This window comes from Zootermopsis nevadensis, unplaced genomic scaffold (genome assembly GCF_977971745.1).
Source record: "Zootermopsis nevadensis isolate Lab colony 2312 unplaced genomic scaffold, Znev_1.0 Znev_ptg000023l, whole genome shotgun sequence".
In the NCBI taxonomy this organism is placed as follows: Eukaryota; Metazoa; Arthropoda; class Insecta; order Blattodea; family Termopsidae; genus Zootermopsis; species Zootermopsis nevadensis.
This window is the reverse complement of record NW_028259155.1, coordinates 9,003,714-9,029,273: the sequence shown is the minus strand read 5'-3', so window position 1 is coordinate 9,029,273 and position 25,560 is coordinate 9,003,714. Positions and strand designations below refer to the sequence as shown.

Sequence of the window (25,560 nt, the reverse complement as noted above, 5' to 3'; positions counted from 1 at the left end):
TCTGACCGTCAGCTGGCCTGGGGTTGTGGCAGTCGGCTTCTCCTGTCCTGTACCTGCCCTCCCCTCACCGCACTGAAAGGAGCTCAGAAAACCTGATTCCATCTCCAACCAGTAAATAACGAAATCACATATGAAGTGCGTAGCTTCGACCGCCGCTGACATCCGTCTCAATAATCACGCGTGAGAGCAACGCGCTCCCAGCTTCCGAGAGGGACGGACCATCTCGTCAGAAGGGCACCTGCACAGAGCCACTTGGCTTGCGTGGAACGAAGAATTTGATCACGTGAACAGAAATCGGTTCCCGCATTTCGACGGAGAAGTGCCGTTTATGGGCGTTGGACACTGAAGAGTACCCTGTCGAAACAAACAAACAAACAGCTGAATGCATTGCACGAATCCGTATGCTTCAAATTTGCTCAGTTTTGGAGCACGTGGTTCCAAGCAGACGGCGCCACCTGGAGAATTCAGCGCGTACCTGGAGTCTCAGTTCGCCAGTGTTAGTCCCCCCCCCCAGCCCAGCCCAGCCCAGGACAGCTTTTGTCCTTCTGGACCAAGTTCCACGCGAAACACAAAAAACTTTCGTTGAAGGACCAGAAAACACTGGAAGGCTGCAATCTGGGCAGTTTGAGAAGGCGACACTGACGTTCCGCTTTTGGTAGAACTACGGCACATGTAATTTGGAAACACATCGTTAATTAACCCTTAGTGGTCATGGCATTACGGAAACAAAGTTAGGGCTGAAGTACAGTCAGCGACAGACTGCACCTGTCGACGGCGACCACGGCACTCGTGACATCCTTGACGATCAGAGCCGGTGTCTGCCTTCGCTGTTTTCAGCAACGAGCAAAGTTACGGACGATGACAAATGTCACGTGAGGAAAACGCGATAAGCGGCCACAGATAGCAAAATCAGTGCTGGCACGCACTCAGGGGCGCCGCGCGTTTGCGTGTCTTATCATTTGCGGACTCCGCACGCAGTCGGCAGACGAGGGCTCCGTTGACGGCCAACGAAAGGCGACTTGGCCAAACTGGGCACAGCTTCGATTCTACTGCACACACACACGCGTCGGGGGGGGGGGGGCACAAATCGTACGCACTTCGTGGGACAAGGAACCCCAATTCCCCCTCCCCCCACCACCAAACCCTTCCCCCCTTCCGACCATCTGATAAATGAATCGAATTTTTCTTAATTTAGATTACGTTTCAGAGGTTTCGTTAAGAAGCATTCGGACCTTTTCTTTTCTTTTCTTTTCTTTGAGGAACTGGATTTAGGGTAGGAGGAGGTTCTGATGCATTGCGACCTGTCAGGTGGATCGGTCAGTGGCGGCTCGTGTCTGAATATCGCTTCAAGCAGACGCCAGAAAGGAACAACTGTGACTTTACTTCTGCACAGCGCGTAATTGGTACGACTGGTACTGACGTTTCTTGTGCAGAAAACGTAATAATACGCTTTCTCGTCACAAACTGAACGTGTGTCTGCCTGCCCGGACGACCGAACTCGACAACCGCAGGTCGACTTTTGATCGAACTGCTTTCGAGATGTTGGAGTTGACACGTCAGCTTACGTGGTTGTGCTCAGACGCCATCATGCAGACTTCTGACATTTACTCCACAGCGCGCATGCGTGTGACGGCAATGCTTTACTACAAGGAGACATCTGCAAACAGCGGCACTTCAAAATCACATCATCAATTTAAACCGGAGTGGTAACTATACGTACCACTTGCCCTAATACGTCTGCATTTTGCATTCATGAGTTTCGTTCTCCAAATAAAGAGCGTTAACCAGTTGAACTTTGTAATGGTGAAGTGTTGTGTTTCCTTTGCGGTACGGACTGATGTCTTAAATATTATTTAGACGATCTCCGATATCAAAGACTTTACGACAGGTTTGTGCAATGAATAATAAAGAGAAATTTCGTGCTGTGAGTCCGTAGGCTGGCATCGGATGGTCCTTGCGACACCAGGCCGTAGGGAAGGACTCCGCCATTTCACGCCTCAATTCAATCGTTATGCAATGACGAGCGACGGAGCGCACGGCCAATTCACTGTTACTTCAATTCGATCTTCGCTTCGTGTTGTCCCCGGGCTGTGAGCCACCAGACACATTCTGGTTCTGCAATCCGTGTTTCGCTGCGAGGCCGAGGGAGATCGGTCGTGGGTCACTGTTGTGAGCACGGCGATGAACTTTAGCGCTTCTGAAGCACGACGCACCTCCAAAGGATCAGGTGGACGCCTGTTTTATTTCATAATCTCTCTCTCTATTTTGTAACACGATTACTTCCGTTATGGGTTTTGTTGGTCTACGCACATTTGCTCCTGTAATTAGGACAATCAGACAGTCGCTTGAAGATCAGACCTTCAGTGACTATTTCTGCTGCAAATTCAATTTGCAGGGACTGAAATTTTCCAGTTGTCAACGACCCAATTATCAACGTAAGGGCCCTAACCCACAATCTGCTGAGATCATTGAAGTTTCAATCTGTGCATTGTTCCCCGTTACCTGTAATTCGTATTATATCAGAATGTATCTCGTTTTATGTTATTCAGTGATTGTAATTGGTGTTCCATAGCCACGGTGGTCTAGCGGTTAGAACGCTGGCCTTGTAATCCTGGGGGTCTCGGGTTAGATTCCCGGCGGTGCCCGAATTTATAACTTGTGTTGGGCAAGGCCGCGGTCTAGGCAACACGGAGTTTTCCTCCGTGGCATCCCAACAATTACTCCATTCACACACAGAAGAAGGCAATGGCAAACCACTTCTGGATCATCTGCCAAGAACGTATATGAACAGGTCCCAGTCCGAGAAAAGGATGGAAGGATCCTGTTCATATGGACCTGTCCTCAGACAGAACACTAAATAATAATAATAATAATTGGCGTTCAAGCAGTTGTAAGGCTGAGATAATAAATTCGCGTGCAATTTGGGTTTTAAAAGCCCATCGACAGGGTCATGTTGGAATCACCCTGTAGTCTCTAAGGGACAGACAGAAAAATATTCTTATTTTCGCTCTGCTCCGAGACTTAAAGTGAATTTAAATCGGCAAGGAGTGACGAGCTCAATTCCACGTTCTAAGCCAGTAATTCATAAAACAAAATTCAACGTCGATCCCGAATGTGAATGAAAAACAGAGTCAAAGGAGTAACATCTCCTCGGACACGTAAAAGATCCAACCCACTGCGCATGCGCCTTGGCTTTAATCACTTCGAAGCAAATCGGAGCTGACGGATGAAATTCTAACAAGGAACTTAGTTCAGAACGACAAGCTTCACGGCGAGCAGAGTTCGACTAATACAGTTTACCGGTTCATTCGAGTCGGGTCATTAAAAGGGGTTGGTCGTCCACCCCCCCCCCACCCCCGAGTGCTCTGCCGGCGATATTAATCCGTCGTTGCTACGAATTACAGATCGCCGGTAACTAATAAGGACGCCGGACCAGCGCGGGTCGCGGTCCTTTTGGTCCACGAAATATGACGAATTGTTAATTAATATGAACGGTGCTGCCGAGGACGAAGGAGCGGGGAACAGTGGCAACGGACAGGTCCGAGCTAATCTGCGTGACGAATCGATAAATTAGGTTTCTGTGACTACGAAGACGCCCTAGATTTAAGGAAATATGATTTAGACAGGCCTCGAGAAGGCAAGAGCAGGCACTTCCTGAAGAACATCACGAAAATGTTTGGAGAAGCAATGAAAATGACAGGAACGTATGAGAAATAGGGGGACGAACGGAGACTGTGAGTACAGTCCTGGACACAGAAAATGAAACACGGAACCTAATCAACGAGACAGTCGAGGGGATAGAGGCGTAGCTGCCTACCTTACTGATGGTCTGTGGGTTCCCGTCAGACGGATCCGAGGTTTGACGTTCCCAGGGCGACGAGCTATCGGCGTAGGACTTCTGCGTTGTTTGCTGCTCGGAGATGCTGGTACCTACCTAGAAAAGAACCCAGAAATATCAGCGAGGGTGCCCGGTGTCTGCACTGAGCAGGGTAGTTGATGCAAATGGCCGACATCTGGCAGCTCAACTCGAGGGCCGCGAGAAAAATCCTCGAGTTGCCGCATCTGACCCAGAGTGACGTCACAAATGTGGGGGTAATCTGGCAACCAGGTCACGTGTAATTCAGAATTCCATTAGTCTTTAATTTAATTAAGTGTTGCATGTGTACGTCACACTCTGAAACATGAAGGTGTGAGGCGGGAGTACAGTCTGGCTCAAAAGAAAGTAGACGTGCTATGGATCAGTTTGCGTGTTTTAAAAAGGTGTCAGATAATACACCCGGATTGTCTGCGATCCCAACTTCATTACGATAAAAAAATTGTCTGTTCCACTAATTTTCCTTCACGAAGCTTCATACCGCAAACAAGTAATTATTTATGACACAATTCTGTCGTAGTTTAACTTTTGAAAGAGGCTGTACCAGATGCCAGCAGGAGTGCAAATACCAGAGAGAAAAATGTGCACGTCTGGTCACCAGAACACAACCACAAAATGGCTAATCAAGTGTTAACAAACGTCGAACTGCATTAATTAAGCAAGTACAAGCAAGCAGAGCGCAGACCATCGGCACTCGTCGCTGTTCACAGGCTCCGGCCTCCTTGTCTCCTGTCGAAACACAAATCGTTAAGTTCAAAATAAATTCGCAAGTCTGTCTTTAGCTCTGATGAGCGCGGACCACGGCCTCCCATATTAAAGGGAGGACACAAAAATATTGGTACAGATGCTTCATAATTATGATCGCACTTTTGAGACATGAAAACTTACTAGGGAGGATAATATTAAAGTTGGTCTTACAGAAAAAGAACATGAGGATCTCGGATTAAGTCATGTGACTCAGATCAGGGTAACAGGAGTGACGTTCATTAACGACGCTGTTCTCCTTGGGTGTCTAAGGAAAATCATGAAATTCTGGTATTAACGAGTCTTGAATGCTATTGGTGTGTTCGCCAGGTCGAATACCTTTCCAGATGCATTTTGTTAGTCTACTCAGGCCAATTCCGGTAAAATAATTATAACATGCCAAGGCAATTGCCCGCCAACTGCGTAACACTGGCAGTTGATACATCGTCGTGCTCGCGTACGAGAGGAGGTCCGAGCCGCAGGCCGAATTGAGTCTCGTCAGGGCCGTAATCCGGCAGTGACACTGAGGATTGTAAGCGGACGCAGAGACCGCCTATCTGCTTCGGAAGATCGCGGTGGCGAGCCAGCGGGACACGGGCTCAGCTGACGGGGGAAATTGAAATCTTGTTAAGCAAGGCGTGGCAGCCATCATCCTGACGTCATTAGTGCGTTTCCTGACCGTGAGTCTCGAGAATTATATCGCAGTGCCGTGTGGGGACAGAGATGGCTTTATCGGGGATCACTCATGTCCCTTGCTTAGCTATTGTCTGCAGTGGATGATACAGCGTCGCTAAACAGCCTGTTCATTTTGTCACCAACACAATTCAACTTATTCCTGAGCAAAACTCATAAATTCTTTTAGCCTTTTTCAAATGTTATCGACGAGGTTTTTCGGTTACAAATATTTCTTATTCTTCTCGTCCAGTTGACATCTGACGTCGTCATATCCGTCTCCAGTTTCATTTGTCACGATAGAAAAACCGCTCTATAAATAAACAGTTTGTCGTTCGTTACTAAAGACAAAATGACCTTCGATTCGAATACGAAAATCAGCTCCGGACGTTCGAACCCCGTCAAATCGTTTCGCGTCCGAACAAAAGCGAGACAGTCCAGAAACTTCCTCCGGTGTTCCGATATTTCAACGACTCCGCGGCGGCAGAAACGTGAATCTTCTTCACCGCTGTCTCGACTTCATCCTGTGACAAGACGTCGTCTCGTGTCTTCTTACAAGTTCATTCTCTTTCTGGAAGAGGCTGAGTCAGACGGAGCCAAAGTCCGATTCACTCATCGCCCTGATGGAGGCAGCAAGGACCTCTGTAACGTCTGTAATATTTTATACCAGACTACACAGCGAAACAACCCAGAATAAAATCAGCCACACGCCACGTTGCTAAGCACATGACATCGATTTACAAAACGTTTACCCCTCCTTCGTTACGCAACCCTTGTTTTCTGTCATTTTTCGATACGGAAATTCAAACTTTTTCGTTCTTCGCGTCAAGGAAATTTCAGAGACGTAAGACGTAAGACGCTGCATAAACGTTACGCGGTTTTAAAATTAATTTTAGTCGACTACGATGAGATGTTTATCTTAAACAAGCAAATTCACGTCGATATTAATGACATTTACAAATATTTTAATATTTTCCGTCAAATTACAATTTTTAATAAGATAATAAAATATAAAATATTTAAAATATCATTTCATGTCGTAAAAAACGCTCCAATTTGTAAATCGATCATTCGATGCGGAACGTGAAATGATATTTTAAATATTTTATATTTTATTATCTTATTAAAAATTGTGATTTGACGGAAAATATTAAAATATTAACCTAATTCAAAATATGACGCAAATATACTACCTTATGACATTTACAAAACAAAATTCACTGAGGCACGGTCGTCAGTTAATCCGTTATGCACTCCCGTGCAAATCGAGTCCCTTATTCACACAAACGAAGGTGAAATATGGTTTCAATTAATGATCCCGCGTCACACATTTCACGAGTGCATTCCCCTGACAAAATAAATTCACCACAAAAATTATTTTACGAAGTTCCCACGTGTTCTTTCCGGCGGGCAAACATTTTTCCGCCTTGTGTAAGCCCGTGTTAACAGACTCACACTGAAACGTGCTCACACATGACGTCATGCAGTTAAATTCCTCACACTACATGGACGGGGCTTTCTTAGGTTTAACCAAATCGCTCACTGCCAGCCACACTCTCATTGCGAACAGCGATTATTTCCTTAAACAGCGTTAACCAGTTGATCCTTTCAATGGTTAAGTGTGGTGTTTACTTCGCGGTACGGACTGAATTCTTAAAAGTAATTCAGACTACAGAGCACCCCCTTCTACTCTTCTGCTCTCCTCTTATCTCTCTCTCTCTCTCTCTCTCTATCTCTCCCGCTTCAGCACCCGAAGTCTGTTTCAGGTGCCCCGGAGGGTCACATCGACCAACCCCCTAAGCTGGGACACAGGACGATGATTTCTGGAATTTGACTGTAAACTTTTTTGTAATTGGATAAGCAACGAACCAAGTTGGTCGTTTCCTATCCAAAACATGAATTTTTAATAAAGGAAAAGCCCGTTAGGGCTCGCGATTTTAAATGCCGGACCGCTGGCTAGAAGACAGCACGCAACTCGACCAAGGCTCTCCGTGGTTTTCCTCGGTACTGGAGCAAATTCTGAGTTGGTACCCAAATTCCACGTTGCCACTGCATGCAGCGCTCCCAGTGTTAGCATCGAAATTCCGCTCTGTAGAGCCCCCCCCCCCCCATATTTACGTAAATCTTTTTTCCAAACGCCGCCCTTCCAAGGCCAATATCAAAATTCGAAATTAACGCAAAGACCCTGATCCATTTCTTAACCCATAATGTCTCCTTCTAAATCCCTTGCTATTTCTAAACCTATTCATATCAGAAAGACGAGCGGGCACTGCCTGGGAACCTTCGTAGCCTCTAACCAACTTCTCTCCTCCTCAGCTTGAAATGGTTAATTAATTATCAGAACGAAGATCGATTATTTCCTTAAACAGTTGATTTTTTTAATGGTGAAGTGTCGTGTTTTCTTCGCGGTACGGACAGGACACTTATATATACGAGCTTCGGATTGAAAGGATTAATAAGCAGGGCGTCGACTCGCCGAAGGACAAGTAACGCGCTCCTTAAAAAGAAGGAGAAGAAGGCATTTTGAGTCTTGCTTCTGTGGGACCGTGACGTATGGCAGCCGCTGACAAGTCGGAACTCCTACACGTGCACAGTAGCGCGGAGGCGGTTCGAGTTTCACGGGACACATCGCGACGCGAGAGAACGAGACAGGGGTCAGGTAGAAGTTAACGTCACTTGTGTTACAGACGTCGGTACTTACAAATTTCGTGAAAAAACAGTGTGAAGTAATCGCTGTTCGTTTTAAATGTCGAAGTACACTGGACGATCTAAGCTTCATCATCCTCAAAATCATCATTTAATAGACAAGAGAACATCTGATGATCGATTGAGCGCGCCCAAGTCTTCTTACTAACTGGGCTGGGCTAGCAACTTCGATGTTCGCGAACGAACAATAAATATCCACGGAATTTTAGTGGTCTTCGCCCCTTGAAGACCGATCGCTCGGAGGCCGAGATCACAGGTTACACAGCATCGCCTCAGCCGCTGATCGTTTCTCACGAGGCCAACCTTCTCTTAGGGCCTTCTGCACCGCGTGTCTTTGCTGTACGTCGGTCTAAACGCACCTCTGATTTGCGATTCAGAATTATTTCAACCGAACATTGAGGACTCGCTATCGAACTTTTGCATTATGCTAATGTTAATCATCAGCATAATGCCTCACGATTAAGGAAAATGGGATTTATGTGGAAGGTCGACAGAATTTTAATGCTAACAGCCAGAGAAGAGCTCGTTTTGAAAGAAATTTCGTAATCAGTTGGCCACTGAATCAAGTTCCAGCTTCCGCGACCCCTGTCTGAAATGTTACTGAGGAAAACGGAGTTCAAGTAACAGGGCAGGAGAGACGATGAACTGAATGTGGCCCCGAAGTGTCCGCGTTTCACCAGCAGCGCCGCCACAAACGCAATGTACAAAATCCAATAGACATCCTGTGACAAAACGCGCTGATTTCTAATTACGCGGGTCCTAACCGCGGCATTCAAACTAGAAAATATATGGTAATTGGCCAGCGGCTTTATTCCCCGGTTCATCCGACGGGCAAATGTGGCCACTCCCAAATTGCGTTTCCCACGAGAATCGGTCCAGGTAATTTCCTGTGCCGACGCAAGGGTTAGGTTTGGCTTCCGAGCACAAAGAAGGGCGATGGGTTAGAGGAAACCGTACATCAGGACACGCGACAATGGGCAGTCCCCGCCCTGGCAACAGCCGCTTCTTCAACAGCAGATTTGACTCAACTCAACAAACTGTTCAGAACATGAAGAAGGAACATTTTTCGCCAGACCTAACGCATTTACGTCTGCCTCCGGAGTTTCTCGGACTGCGAAGTCCGTGGACTGACGGACGTGTCCGTGTATTTCGCTGAACACTTGTTTAAAATGCGTCGGCAGACACGTGAAGGTCTTCTGGTGTGGATTTGCTGATTTGAAGGAACATGCTGCTTCCATCTTGAGACCTGAAGATGGAGGCAGGATTTTCCTCCGAAACGTAAGTACACACACGACGTCAAGACTCTGAAGACAGCCAAAGTCATCTCCACGACCTCATGCGGTTATCTGATATTCAGCGACTAAAGACCAACATTCACGCCGTGCCCACTGGAGTCTTGATGAACCTATTGGAGCAAACTAAGATAGTGGCGTCCCCTGGCATCACTAAAACAACAACGACTCAGCTGATTAGTCAATACGTGTCATTTTTACTGGAGGAACATGATTGGTTAAATCGGGAACAGTTTTCAAAAGCCACAAGTCTCTCGGATTGTCAGAGGGGCGACACAAAGCCGAATTCAGCCCACGTCCGCTTGAAGCGAAACCCCGGACACTGACTCATTTAGTTTTCTTATCTGAGTGCCCCCAATCTGTGAGGTCACGAGACTTTATCGAGTCTCTAAAATAAATTGTCGGAAGTCTTAAAGGCAGGCCGGGGGAATATTGTGTTACACAGTTGGCGTCTTGTCGGCTCTTTTTTCCAAAAATGTTCACTCCGTCAAAGCGTGCGGACTTAACAAGCTGACAGCGAGTGTCTTGCCGCCTTAACAAAGTGTCTTGTTTTTATCACTGCAGTTCACACACTGAGGACAGATGGCAGGCCTGTATTAGATCGGTGTCGAGTGTTACACGACGATGTATCAAGTACAGAAACTGCAGTGTGGATGGTTGACAAATGTGTGGCGACTGAGCGCACGGAATAAGCTATCTGGTCCATGTGTAACGCGGGATATCTTGGCGGGCTGATCAACTATAAGCTTCTCAAGGACTCTGCACCATTCAACTGCTCAGTGACTTGGAGCACCACGACAGAGACTCGTCCATCGACTTCCACGTGAAGTTTTACAAAGAGAAATCGGTAAGGAAACTGACGTGGCTTTCACGCAGCGCGACAGACAGACAGACAAACGGGTTGCATAAGTTACACCACTAGCTGGCGCTATTTTTGTGAGAAATTCTCCGGCGAATGTGGGAGGGGACCCGGGGGGGGGGGAGGGGCAGCGTATCCGGTGGCAACTTCACATATCATTTGTATCTCGTGACGTCATCTCTACAGGAGGTCAAATAACTCAGGCTGCTTTATGGTTTGCCGGACGAAACCTAATGTTCGTCCTTCTGTTGACACAAAGGAGGATTTGTCCACGCTGCCCGGGAGTTCGGCGTTGTTCGTTGTGCTTCTCGTGTCGGAATCTGCGCCCATGGATTCAGGCAGGCAACCTCCGTCTGGACCGTCGGTGTTGAACACTGTCAGTGCACGCAAGTTTCCACGATTAATTAGATCTCCCAATGTGCAAACTGACGAAGGATCACGCCATGAAAGTGCATGGGGGGAAATGGAGGCATAAGTCCACGTGCCTTTAAACTCTGCACCAAGTGGAGGTGCACGCCCCGGCCGCTTTAACCCAGAGCGAGGAGTCCCCCGTGCCCACTGCATTGGGGACATGGAAGTCTAGATCGGGGGTCGCTGCTCGTAAGAGGCAGTTCGAAGGACGTCCAACTGCGGCTGATTCTTTATGAGGAGAGCTTAGAGATGGCGATTTCTTCGAATGAAGCTCCGGCGACTCTGATAAGGTGCAAGTCACTTACAGAAATCGCAGTTGCAAATAGCAGAACGTAAACTGCGGATATACCGCGTCCCAGCGTTTTTGGCCTCTGAAGTTTGTGAATTGGAACCTCGGAGCGAGTCACTTACCAGACGTTTGCTGGAAGGGACGGCAGCAGGCCGCGTACAGTACACTCCAAATAAAATATCACCACGTTATGTAACACAGGAAAGTCGATTTCTATACAATACACATCACTAGGAAATTATAACTGCAGAGAGTATTAGATAATTTTATCTTGTTCGCAATTCTTCCTCTCCTCATAGACCATCCCTTTCTGACATATCACGCGATTCATCACTCCATTTTCTTCAATTATATTACGTTCAATAGCGTCTTCGATTATGCCTTCTTGCTCATAATAAATTTTTTCTAGTTTTTACAAATGCCGACATGCATTATCCATTCCTCTTGCCCAATTTCTTCGAATCTCTTGCGACGTTACGGCGGAAGTCTCAGCACAGGACGTTCTTTGTCTGCTTAAATCTGATCAATCACGTGCTTTGACTTATTTAATTTGATTAAATCGCACAGTTGAGCTTTCAACACGTCACAAAATGAGATGTTTATTTCCAATAGCCAGACTCTCATTTGGTCCTTCTCTCATTAAGACGTCGGTGGTCTTTCTGTCTGAGTGTTGTGATTCGAGGCGTTATCAATGACCAGAGAGGAGATTGCAACGAACAGGTGGCATGTTGGTAACACAGCACAGTCACAAGACAACAATTATCAGGCTTTTACACTGCTTTATTGATAGAGACTGTACTGACCGACGGAAAATCCTTCCTTCATTGAGAGGTCCGCATACTGAGCTCTCCCTACAAGGTCAGCGGCCATAATCGGAGGATCCAGTTCTACCAGAGAACATAATAATGTGTGAAGATGGCTGTCTTCTGGGTTGTTTGCGCCGTGTAGTCTGGCAGAAGTTTATACCGACGTTTCAAAGGTCCTTGTTACCTCCATCATCAGGGCGACGAGTGACGTATACTCGGACATGACAAAGCCACATAAAAACTAAGTCGAAACAAAGCGCTTCTGCCATCGGTCGATAAAAATGGCGACAGATGTTTTCAAATACGATATATCTTCCGTGAAAGATTCTCAACAATTCTCGGCGTCCATAATGGACTACATGAAACAGTCGATCAATGTAGGGTCAGGTACTAATGAGCTCTCGATAATATTTTGTGTTAATTAACGAGTTTGCGTTACAAATTCAGAATATACACGAGGCTTAAAGATTCTGATCTTTGCACAAAACAAACTGAAAATGTGTGTACAAATTCGGGTCCTTGGGCTCATCTTTTTCAATCAATGGCCCATTTGAAAGAACAACCCCTCGAGGATTTTATGGGGTCATATTGAACGTATTGCTTCTGCAGAGGGCAGAAAGCCAAATTGTGTAAATTCGTAATGCGTTGCCTAAAATCTGTGACAGTCCTTATGAGACAACACTTTTCCAGTCTGTTGTCGAAACAGTAATCTCTGATATTGGAATCAGACATCTGTGGAAACACAACTCGGCCGTGGCTGAAATTCGAAGCGTCCAAGGACCCATGTTTCTGTCTCTGTGAGCATGACACGCCCCCAAAGGGGTACCATGTGGTTCAGAAACACCTACAGGTTTGCATGCAATTCCGGAGGCCTCTGCCGTCAGCTGAAACAAAGGCCATTTTCCGGAAGACCCCGCCCGAACTTCGAGGTGCAAACTCTCCTCGGACTTGATAAAATCGACATGGTTCTACGGCCCTGGAACACCACAGAGCTAACAAATGGCTCTTGTGTTCGCACGAAGTTCATGCAAATACCGGACAAGGAATAAATCCATTACGTGTCCGAGTGATTGTAAAACAAGGCTGTTATTTGGCTAGTTAAAGGTCAGGGGTCACGCGGACAGAAACAGCACCGGCAGATAGCGTCGTGGCTGCTTCACCCCAACTCTTTTGTCTGTATCCGGGAGGATCTCGGTACGAACCCCCGTTGAGACAAGTCACCGAGGTCCCACTGTTCGCGCAACAACGTCGTAAGACGCAATATGAACCTAGGCTCAACTCAATGCAGCAACTACATAAGCTAATGTGATTCGGCTGTTTAACGAAGTCAAGTCAACCAACCATCAAGGACCACGCTGTCTGTCACCTGTTCAAAGTTTTCACACGTCGTAAACTGCAGACAATGAATAAATAAAAACACAGGGCTCAAAATTATGCGTTGTACTGAATCATCCCAGAAGCGTCGATGAGTCGCCTTGAAGTAAACGTCCCCGTGCATGCTACATGCCCGTCAATCCATTTCTTCGCGCTGTTGGTCCCAGGCGACGGGCGTGCGTGTCTGTTCTCGTGGGCCGCAGACATCTCCGAGGCAATCATCTCTTCCAACAGAGAGTAAAGGGTCACATCGAGCGTAGAATTTTCAAATAATAAACTCCGTCTGCTTTCAGGATGTCGGAGAAGTGATAACGAGATGCGAAGCGAGCCTCCACCTCGTAAATTCTACCAAAGGCGTCAAATGAAGTGAAAAGGTCGAGAGGTCAGCGGAGAACATACGAGGCGAGGAGGCAACTCGCCATTAGTAAATTTCAATTACGTCGGTCAAACTAATGACAAGGCCAGTTCATGACGATAATGCGCGTGCGCGGAGCGGATGGTCATCATTCTTCAGTCGTAACTTAAGTCTCGAAAAGGCGCCCTCTGGCATGAGCCGCGCCAACACAAGGCAGGAAAAAAGATGGAGACGCTGACAGTGGCTCAGCCACTCAACTAATTCACAAGACCCTAAATCATAAACCTGAAGGTTCACTTACCGTGTTTACAAAATCAAACAATGGACCGCGTCCCGCGTGCTACACCCTCACGTGATCGACACAGCCAACATCTGGCGAAGAGTGCGATGAATCTCCTTCCCTCCTCCTGAACTTCATCCCTCAAAGTCGAAACATTTTCCTCAGCTTCTTTTGGTCCACGGGCAGATCCTCTGACACCCCTCTCAACTGTACACTCGCGTCGTACGACAACCTGAGTACCTGATACAACGTCGTGGCAAACAGGCCCCGCACCCTGCCGATCTATGAGAGTGTTCAACAGGACCGGGGTTCGATCCCCGACGGGGGAAGAGGATTGGTTTTCCCCTGCGTCCAGACCGGCTCTGGGGCCCACCCAGCCTCCTGTCCAATGGGTACCGGAGTCCTTACCCGGGGGTAAAGCCGGCCGGGGCGTGACGGTATAGAGCCTTTCTCCACCCAAGCGCCTACATGGCGTGCTGTCTGATAGCTTTACGTTTTCTTTATACGTAAAACGTAAATAAGGGGAAGTCCAAGGAACATAGATGAATACAATAAAGACGTTAATTTTAAAGAACATTTTCATCGGTATGTCGTAGGTCATAATTACCATACTTTTTTATTTCCCGTTGAATTTCAACGGTCACTGCTAGAGACTAAGTGATACGAAACACTGGCAGTTCTTAATGCAAAATTTCAAAGAACTTTAAGCCTCCTTAACTTTGTTTCTAAATTAAACCGAGGGTTATTAGTCGAAACATGTTCATCTGCAGAATTTATTTAATATCGGGTGGAGGTATGAACTGGAAAGGGGTTAGGAAGGAGACAAACGGTGTGGCTCATTTTAAGAACCCCTCGGAGTTTCGAATCTGGGGCCTCCTATTTACATACATCGGCGTTCAGTGATTTCTGTCGTTCACAAACGCAATCTGTAAAAAAAGTTATTTATTACGGGTTCCCACTTCTAGCCTCTGAGTCCTCACAAATATTAAATTATTTAACAGAGCAATGCAGCCTCGTAACAGTCACTTCGGTTTCATGATTTGTGGCGAGTCACGACGAGGGCGCTCGATTCTGTCTGGTCGAACACCTGCTGCCTCGTGCGCACCCGAGCCGACCCGGGACTCGCGACCGGCGGCCGGAGACTTCAACGCGAGAGCCGAAGCACAACGGCGGCTATCGAAAACGTGACTCTGAGGAAGTGAAATGCTTTCTGCGCGGTATCGCAAGGATTCGATCGCTCTGACACGATCAAAATATTGTATAACGCTCAGTGACCTACATTCCGATGGCAGCAAAGACCAACAAAAGTCTCTCTGCTCACAATCAGACAGACCCCCGATGTTGCAACCTCCCGCCCCCCGCCCCCGCCCCCTCGCCCTAAAAAACGTACAAGTTAATTGAATTTCGTTCTTTTTTCCCACTTGTAACAATACTCAACATCACAGCCGCCGTTCAGTCGACAGAGTGGCTTACGTAAGCTGCTAACCCGGTTGAGACACCGACCGAGAGAACTGACTCCCCAGTCCTCTTAAGATAACAGCGTTAAAACCCGCCACGACCTCTTCCAACCTCCCGCAACATTTAAAAATTCAACGCTGGTGTTAATGGACCCTCGATAAATTTCTGTGTCGGACTCGGGGGCAAAATCGATGGTGGAGTCTTCTTTCTTTATAATTACCACAAAGAAGACTCACGTGAGAAAAGGAGTATGAGAAATATAGACGTCTGTAATGAAGGGCCGGCCACAGTGTCTGAAGCCGTAGGTAAACTTCCGTTCTGTTGCTATGGTAACCAGCAAAGTCCGCGAAGGTGATGCAAAATCGAGAGACAGAGACGCCGGCCTCTAGATGTCTCTGCGCAGTCGCGAGGAGGGCATATCTTAATTAGGCATTTCTACATACCCAGCCCATCTCATGTTTCAGCCTGGTCGGTCACATTTGACGAACTGCGAACCCTTATAAATGCCAAGTGCCTCAATTATCCAGTTGTCTTACGCCCCAGATCTCGTTCCGAAAATTATCATCGGCACGCCGTTCCAAAGTGTTTTCGCCTTTCAAGCCCACTGGGAATTACACCTACGACCCTAATCATGAACTCCCGCTTCATTCTGTATTTGTGTCTTTTGTACGATCCTCACTGAAAACATCGACTACGTCCTTAAGCAGAATTAATCAGATTATGTTCTTAATGGTGAGGTGTTGTTTTTCTTCGCGGTAAGGACTGAATTCTTAAATATTATTTAGACGAGCTTCGAATCGAAAATTTACATGAGCAAACTGGCATGGAGACGTTCCGAAACCATATCAGGAAGCTGGCAAATAAATTTTACGTTAAAAGTCAATTAAGTGAGAACTCCCAAATTAGGCAATTAGGTCAATATGACCCCATTTATGAAAAACACATGAGACCGCGGGCCCTACTAGGGGGCTGATCCTGCACGTACCCTACTAATTGCAAGTATTTAAACAAAGTAAAGTCCTTTTGGGCGAAACCCTACTCATTTTAGCCAGCCGTTCAACGGAGGACGCTCCAGCGGAACTCCTGCCATGGACCAGACCACGAAACCATCAGCTGAAGAAGACCACGGAAACACGGATGACCTGCATCCATCATATTGTGTTGTATTATTGCATCAGATGTACCTGACTTTATCAATAAAGCCCATGGCACAAGTTAGGGAAACCTAGGGGTCGTACTAATCTCTCTTTTGTCTGCCGGACCGCTGGCTAGTAGTCAGCGCGCACCCGGAAGGTCCTGCGACCGGCCATCTCGACACAGGTTTTCCTTGGTTTTCCTCTGTCTTCAAGCAAATGCTGAGATGGTTCCCAAGTTCCAAGTTGCCACTGCAAGCTTCTCATGCAGCCCTCCCGATTTAAATTCATCAAAATTTACCACCCCTTAACGCCGTCAAAATTTATCCCCCTCCCCTCAGTAGGAACTTCTAAATTATGTTCCAAACTTCCAAACTAATAGCCTCAGCTTTCGCTAATACAAAATTTCAAAATTCCGTCTTTTATGCCAATCATCACACTAACGCCTTCACTCTTACTTTATCCTTACCAGAAGGACGAGCGGGCATTGCCTGGGAACCTTTTATCTATAAGATGCCCCCCCCCCACCACTCTTTTTCGTATCTCTCTCTTCGGTTCAGAGGGTTAATAAATGTTCTTTGGTTAGGAAGTAAGGCAGTTTGACGAGGCTGGGATATTCGGAATAAAATTGTGTTTTATTTCCGTTCGAATGAAACAGTGGACAGAACTTGACGTCAGACATTCGGCCGCTCACAAAAGCAGCGGCGAATTCCGTGTCCTTCCTCCAGCGAGAACAAAACAGCTTCATAAAGCCATTCGGAATGAAATGCAATTGGCTGACATCGAGATGCGAGTAAAATGTCAGCGTGATGTGAAGACAAAGCGAAACGAGTAATGGGCTGACCGCAATATGAAAGCGATATTGCTATTCTGCATACCGAGTATCAGCCTGTGAAACGAGCAGAGGGAAAGTCGATATTAAACAATCGACAGTCTCTTTCGTAACTACACACAGTCATAGTTCAGGGACGCAGAAGGCAGATCAACAGTGAACGGTCCTGGCTTCGATTCTGGTTAGCTGCACGTCGACAGGGTCCGCGGCCCCGGTTCCACCTGTGGGACCTTGTTAAACGACTGCAAAGCAACGCGAAACACCGGTTTTCTATCTTGGATCCGTTCTTTCGCGAGCGATAAGCTCGTAAGGTGGTCTAGCGGTTAGAACGCTGGCCTTGTAATCCTGGGGTCTGGGGTTCGATTCCCGGCGGTGCCCGAATTTATAACTTGTGTTGGGCAAGGCCGTGGTCTAGGCAACACGGAGTTTTCCTCCGTGGCATCCCAACAATTACTCCATTCACACACAGAAGAAGGCAATGGCAAACCACTTCTGGATCATCTGCCAAGAACGTATATGAACAGGTCCCAGTCCGAGAAAAGGATGGAAGGATCCTGTTCATATGGACCTGTCGTCAGACAGAACACTAATAATAATAAGATGAGGTGGTCTAGCGGTTAGAACGCTGGCCTTGTAATCCTGGGGTCTGGGGTTCGATTCCCGGCGGTGCCCGAATTTATAACTTGTGTTGGGCAAGGCCGTGGTCTAGGCAACACGGAGTTTTCCTCCGTGGCATCCCAACAATTACTCCATTCACACACAGAAGAAGGCAATGGCAAACCACTTCTGGATCATCTGCCAAGAACGTATATGAACAGGTCCCAGTCCGAGAAAAGGATGGAAGGATCCTGTTCATATGGACCTGTCGTCAGACAGAACACTAATAATAATAAGATGAGGTGGTCTAGCGGTTAGAACGCTGGCCTTGTAATCCTGGGGTCTGGGGTTCGATTCCCGGCGGTGCCCGAATTTATAACTTGTGTTGGGCAAGGCCGTGGTCTAGGCAACACGGAGTTTTCCTCCGTGGCATCCCAACAATTACTCCATTCACACACAGAAGAAGGCAATGGCAAACCACTTCTGGATCATCTGCCAAGAACGTATATGAACAGGTCCCAGTCCGAGAAGAGAAAAGGATGGAAGGATCCTGTTCATATGGACCTGTCCTCAGACAGAACACTAAATAAAATAAAGCTCGTAAGAACGTGAATACCGCGGATAAGATGCTCGGAGCGTGAAGCTGGCGGAGTGACGCAGAGACTCGGAACAAACGTCGTTCAATTCGGCGTTTCTGTGTCCTGAATAAACTCACGTTAAGAAGGCTGTGAACGACGGTGACTCAGCAGGAATGTGGAAGGAACATGTCATTTTAGAATTCCACACCGGAATCTGCTTACAAGAAATGAGGAATTCACCGACTAATCATTCCTCGCGTTTCGTATTTATCTCAGTTCTGCTGTCCCGGAAACAAATGACGATTTATACGCAAATTAATTTACGTAGATAAACATTTCATCTCTGATTCGCAGCGTCGAAAGATAAAAAAAAACTGCTTCGCTCTGTAAACAAACAAAACGGGAAATCAAGAGGAAATCACAGAATTCGACAATTTCTTACCGCGTAGAAACGGTTTCCGCGAAATCTCCTTCCTGAACCGGTTCCCGTTCGTACGGCGCTGATTGGAACTGTCAGCGGACAACAGGGGAAGGATCAAAACTGATTTAAGTCTGCCGACTGGCATTATGTTTAGCCGCTCATTAAAAATAAAGCCATGTCACAGAGCAAATTACTTAAGTAAAGACATAGACAGTCCTGCTTAAGTAATGGAGGGCAAGCTAGAATTTCATTCTTAACACGGCTTCTAATTAAATTTATAAAACAACTCACAAAAGATTGACACATTAATTAAAGGAAGCTGAAATGTAATTTAGGTCAAATTACTGTTTACGTCCTTAATTAAACTACAATTTCTGCTTTGGTTGATTTTCAAGACAGTGACGCCGTACGAACCACGCTGTCATGGCGTCCCAGAATTCTCACCCTACAACTTAGCCTGAAATTAACGCAAGATTCAGCCCTGAAGATGGAGACAGTAGGTTTATCGGTAACAACGATATCTACCTACAAGTACACACGACGTCAAAAGCCAGAACAACGTAATCGATATCTTCACCGTCGTGAGAGAATTGTACAGTCGGAAAGCCTCGTGAGGCAGATCGATTTCAGGAGGAAGAGATTCTGGGCATGGAGCGCGCATGGGACACACCAGGAGTGTCCACAACATTTCGGACGGAAGACAACGAAAACTAGTTCGAAGATGCTGGACGATTGATAAAAACGGATCTCACAAACCCAACATCACATAACCACACGGATTTGAGGCTGAAGAACGTCTTGGGTTCGTGACCCACTGGGTGAGTCCCACCCAGTCGACTAGACTTCGGATGATTTTGAGTCTATGGGCCACGTGCAGGGGGAGGGGCAAGGACAGACGACAGAGGCAAAGACGCAGTAACTCATGGCTTGATTATACCTTCTCGTCGTATCAATCACTCACGACAATCGAAACCCCCGGGACCCCGTTGGCACATGCAAACGGCTCTGAACGGGAGATAAAAAACAAACGCGAAACAAAATCTCTCTGCGAATTTGTGTCACGACGAAAAATCTACCTCGGGTGAGGAAGAGTCGAAGGTAACTGGGCGTCACCTGACTGATGTCTTACCGGAAATGTTCCATGGCTGAGCCCGAGCTCTGGTCTGTAGGCAAAAATACATTTCCATTGCTTGAGCTGATTCCCACGTAGTGCGACCCTCGTGGAGGAAAAGGAAGGCTGTCTGTCTGTCTGAATGACGCGCTTTATGTTTCGTCTGAAGCGAGACTTTCTACAAGACGCAAAAAAAACCATCTGTTTGTGTGGGCATTCTACTGTTTCTCCAAGAGCACATTAAGACATACCACCCTGAAGAAGGCAGACAGATTCACGGCCAGCTATTTAGTGGATAAAACCAGCGAAATTTACATCGTCACCGCGTTCAAATAAAGATTCTTGAAGCACGAGTTTATCTTAACGCTTGGAAGTCAAAGTGTTTCCGACTCAGTACTGAAAACTTAGTAGACAATGGGGGAGCTTATTCTTACGTCTAAGTCCACGGCGAGGAGACGCGTAAAATGTGACACTCAAACTCGTTTTTCATGCGATTCTCCAGGACAAAGAGAAGAACTTAAAGGGCTGATTTTCCAAGTGATGTGAGAGTCGTTTCCCGAATGAGTGAAGGAAATGAATTAATGATAGAAATATAATTTATCCTCCTGTTTTACAGCTACTCGATTAAAACACTGAGAAAGTTTCTATATTGAAGTTGAATTAACGACGCACGACAGAAAATTACATAATTTTCGATCTTTCCACATTGTCACTTCTCCTCGCAGTCACGTGACAACACAGAACTGGTCCGAAAACCTCGCTGGGGCGGGGGCGGGGGAGACAGACACAGCCGAAAAGTGCTGTGACGTCGACGAGCTAAGGAAACGTCGTGGCGCACCGCAGACTCAGACGTCTGGATCTCGTGATGACCGCGTCTGAGATGCGGAGTCCTCGATCGCCGAGACGTGAAATGAGTCCGCTGATAAAAATCGATAAAAATTTGTGAAGGGCAATTTTCCGAGACGCATGCCCGCGGCTGGCAAGACTCTGCCCTTAATTACAATTGAACCGAAGACTCGCCCAACGCGACCTAAACAAAGCGAGTTCACACTTCGGATGAAAGCGAAGTGTCACTGGGGTCAGACTGTGGGTTGCTTGAATAGAACGGATGATTCATAACACGGGCCCGCCCTTCAGAACCCAGGAACTGCGCGCCGGGTTCCAACACACTCGCTCTCTTGACCAGAATGTGACGCAACGTCTCACAATGAAATGTTGTGGGCCAAGTCGGCGCGAAGGGAGTTTCTCGGGTCGAACGATACGTGAACCTCCCCCAGGCCTTCACTTAGCCGCCTTCGACGTCTTCAAATTTGCGTGGCTTTAAAACCAAATCGAATCGGATCAACCACTCACGGCTACCTGAAGCTGATTACCGACTCCGAGACTCACGAAGGGCAAATGCAGTCTCTCGCAATTTGTCTCGATTCTGAAAATCGTCGGAGAGTCACAGTTTGCGTCGGAATGAGGTGCGATTAAAGCATCCTTTACTGCTGATGGAGTTGGACCCAACAGCCGGAAAACGTGGTCTCGTGTCCAGAAACCATGGACCTCAGGTGTCATGTACATTTTAAAAGCGATCAGCTTTCAAATTCCGACTAAAATTTCAATTCGCACTCCGTAACGAGTTCATCGAAACACGGATTTCCTGCACAAGGGCAGTTTACTCCTGCCACCGCTACTCTTAAAACAAGGGTTTCTTGTTGTAGACTAAAGTCCATTTTATTACATTCGTCGATTACTTGAAAAAATTTCGAGCTAAACAACTTATATGCTTGATACGCAGTCGTATAACGCTGAAGCTTCCACTTACGAGGATCGTCGTCGTCCTGACAGGTTAGCACAGCCACCAGCCTTCTCTCTCGGATGAATCCCAAGGCACGTTCATTTCTGGGTCGATGAAAAAGTCGAGACTTGGAAGGTTTACGCGTGTTTTATTTATTTGGTTGTTACAGGACCCCGTATCAACTGCTTTATATAAAACGCGGATACTGTATAAGTTACCCGTGAATGACGATTATTCGAGAAGAATTAATTAATTTTGCCATTCGATTGTTTAAAATTCATCAGCTCACGTTGTTACGGATATAAAGTCAGAGGGAAATGTAACATACGACGTTTTTCGTATGAGAGGGTCGCGCCTACGTCATACAAGTTACCGATATTATGTTTCATCTGTACAGAAATCGGTCTGGAATCTGCCGAGCCACTCGAAATGATCTGCAAACGTTTTCATTTAAAACGGCAACCTGCCAGACGAAGACGTAGATGGATACGCAGTCTGACATCGACAGAACACGACTTACCTCAACTGACTGATTGGACTAAACCAGCTATTAATTTTGCAAGGCCACAGAAATTGCACAGGATCTCACATCACGGTGGACCACCGAGGAAAATCACGGGGAGACCAACAGCAGCATCATGTCAGCACTGGTCTCAAATACGTCGTTAAATTACTACCGATGCTCATCATGGAGTACGTCGACATTCATCTGAGAACAAAGGTCGCTTCCAGTCGCTTGCTTGGACCGAGGTGCTTATCCTGTGGGGCGAAGGCATTCTGAAAAATGGGGCCCTCATTTCCAGCTGCCATTAAACACTATCGGCAGTATTGAAGGAATAAATCATGAAGGCCCAGTCCGGCCGTTGACAGATCGTAACTCGCAATAGGCCACGCATTCTACCCCTCTTTTGTTTCGACTGTCCTTATATTTCGAGACAAGAACCATTAATAGTATTCTGTCCGGGCGGCGACTCCTCGCCCCACGTCGAACCACCTGCAACTCCGCGGCCTCCAGAATTCCGAAAACGACAAACCACGAAACGCGACTCGTGTCGGCTCACGACTGGAGAACACCAATGACAAGATCACGTGGGATGTTCACGAACGATTCGGATTTACGACGTTCAGGGAAGCATTTTCTGTCAGATTTTCGCTCTGGCTGCTCCGTAACTCCCTTAAATTTTTTTTTATATGTTTGTCATTTGCATACTGCGCCCAGAACATCTTAAATGGAGTGGCTGACAAAAACCGAGTAAACTTTTATAGCTAGAGTTCGTAACTCGAAGTCTTTGCAAAACGCAGAAGCCGTCTCTTTCCGGTGCTTCAGACGCGAAAGGCCAACGTCTTATGGAACTTTGTTGTGAACGCCATTTTCTGTTCTGTCATAATGACTGTAATCGTCTATGATTTAATACTAAGATAATTTTCAGAAGCAGATACACAATACAAGAAACAGAAATTTTAAGCATTTCACTGTGCCCATCATTTGTTGCTTCTCCCAGCTTGAAGGCTTCACCACTGTTAATGCACTTTAAAAAGTTATTTTTCTACGAGGTGTGATCAAAACATTCCGGAATAGACGCGAAGTGGTACTCCGGACATGTTAAGTTCCTCGTCTGCATTTTTAGTAAAATATTTTGCCTTTAATTTAAAAACTGTACGAAGTGTCATTCAGAATCCTGACAGACCTCAAAGAACAGAGTACGTCCATCAAGCTGAATTTAAACTCAGCACCGTTGCTACGGAAACCCACGACGTGCGAACACTCGCTTATGGACAAAGCAGAACCGAGACGTGCGAGTGGCCGACTCTGCTGAAGAAATCGCTCGTTTAGGGCGTCGTACGCCTCTTCGGGAGTTTTGTCCCAGAGTGGCTGACTCCAAACCATCGTTTCTGCGGCGCTGAACGCACGGATCTGATCCTGAAAATTGTTGAGCGAAGACGTGCAGGGGACTGGTTTCTCAACTGCGACAATGCCCCTGCGCATTATTATGTACCCGCGCTGAATCGACTACCCCCAAGTACCTTTTCCTTAAGCCGCGTTCTTCAGCGGATACAAAATGCAGTCCCGTGCGACCGTCAGTTGCCACGCAAATCGGACTAGCACGCGAGGACAATGTCATACGTTACCAAGGAACTCTTTTCCCTGTAGTTCGCTCGCTTTTGCTGAGGCATACCGGCACAGCGGGGTCCCGCCTTAAGTTGGACGGCATTTCTCCCATGACGAGCGAACAGATGAGTAGTAGAGGATACTCGCACACAGTTTATAGCAAAATACTTCCACAGCTGCTCGTAATAACGACAGAATTTTCGCAGTTTCCACCGAAATCGCTTGAAAGCTAATTTGAACGCTCCAAAAAGTCACCGTGGACAGAGAATATTGGTCCCGGATTTCTTTTATCACACCTCATACTTTTACATCATTTCGACAACGTCGAGCGACTCCCAAGCACAGAAAGGGAAGAATCCGGTCGGTCAGCATCCTGGTTTGTCCAAATTAATCGCAGACAAGAGCCACGTCGTACCTCACATACGTCTTGTCCAAGCCAAACACTCATTCGTTATGCCTCACGCCCACACCATTTCAACACTTCACCTACCACGAGGTTAAGAATAAATAAGAATGTTTCGGCCTCTTATGACATGTCAATACATTATTTAACTCGTACGTCCGCCAGCCCGGCGCTCCACCTGCAAGACGTTCTTCCAGCGACCAGAATGCTCTGAGCCTTGTCCCGAGGAGCTATGAGTATATCACGACGTTTCGGCAGTAGATGTGCATCCGGGGCGAAGCACTGGCTTCGTCGCCGAAATATTTGGGCTGATGACAATTCGCGGTACTCGTAAGAGCATCGGAGTTTGCGTGTCTCGCCAGTTGGCATGTACCAGAGATGTGCAGAATGGATGATGATTTTAAGATACAAATTAGAAAATATGTCTGACCTAATGGCGGAATTATATATAATGTGCACTCTTCTGCTAATATCATTAGGTTAAAAAAAGTCAAGGGAGACACAGGATGTCGAAGGCCGATTAAAGTTCTCCGATTTTGGTCAGAAGAAAATATCAAGATTTTGAGGCCTTGGCGTAGATCCTAAGGCAATAGAGAGAAAAAAAACGATCTCAGACGCAGAGAGAGACAGCGGTCCAGCAGAGATTCTGAGTAAACGGAAGTTGACCTCAGCGTTTCATAGAGCAGCGGAACGTCTTTACGAGCTGGGAAACTAACAGCTTCTGAAAACAACATCCGATTGGGGATCAAATTAATGAGATCGCAGCTAGCTCAGGGTCCCTGTCCAATCTCCACGAACATCACAGAAGTTTACATTTCGAGTCAATTGTCTACCGACTGCTTACGATAATTATTTACGATCCGAAAAATGCGAAAAGGGCAATCAGAGGAGAACAGACATAAACCTTGTCTTTGTCGCTTGTCGCGCGTCAGTCGTCAATGTTAGAAAAATTCCCTCATGCTTGATAACTAGGGTCTGGAACCTTCGAGAAATGAACATTTAGCTCGTAAATTTTCAGTCCGCGGACCACACACCCGGCGCTATCACATTCTTTTCACGGCGACAAACACATTTACACAGACGATGGATGAGGCACGTTCTTCCGACTGACCTGTGGGGTCACAGCGGTTGCCAGCCGGACGTCCGAGAAACCGAGTGAGACCCTGATTCGGCCACTTGGCACCATCGGAAAGTCCGAGATGGCTTCGACTCCGCAACGCCATTGTTCGAGATCGCCATTCCAACTGCGAGTGTCGGTTGAGATCGGAAGCAGATCGTGAGTGGTGATCAAACAAGAATTCGCCGTGAGTTTTCCAAGGCGCCCGTCCGGACGGAGACGATGAGAAGACGCGAATATCTCGAGGACGGTTCGTAGTCAGACCCGGACGGAGCAGAACAGAGCAGAATCAGTGGACCTGGATCTGCGGATCGCAAGGGTCCCGCATTCTGAAGGCGATTACAGAAATAAACGG

At 46.9% G+C, this 25,560-nt stretch overlaps 1 long non-coding RNA gene across 5 annotated transcripts in view; it reads right to left on the bottom strand.

Annotated features, from left to right (window-relative positions):
* Positions 1-25,560, bottom strand: part of LOC147872908 (uncharacterized) — a 297,959-nt gene that overhangs the window by 147,949 nt on the left and 124,450 nt on the right. For all 5 annotated transcript variants that reach the window (XR_015536700.1, XR_015536701.1, XR_015536702.1 and 2 more), the window contains exon 3: positions 3,818-3,934. This is a non-coding gene — a long non-coding RNA (uncharacterized LOC147872908). The remainder of the gene's footprint in view (positions 1-3,817; positions 3,935-25,560) is intronic.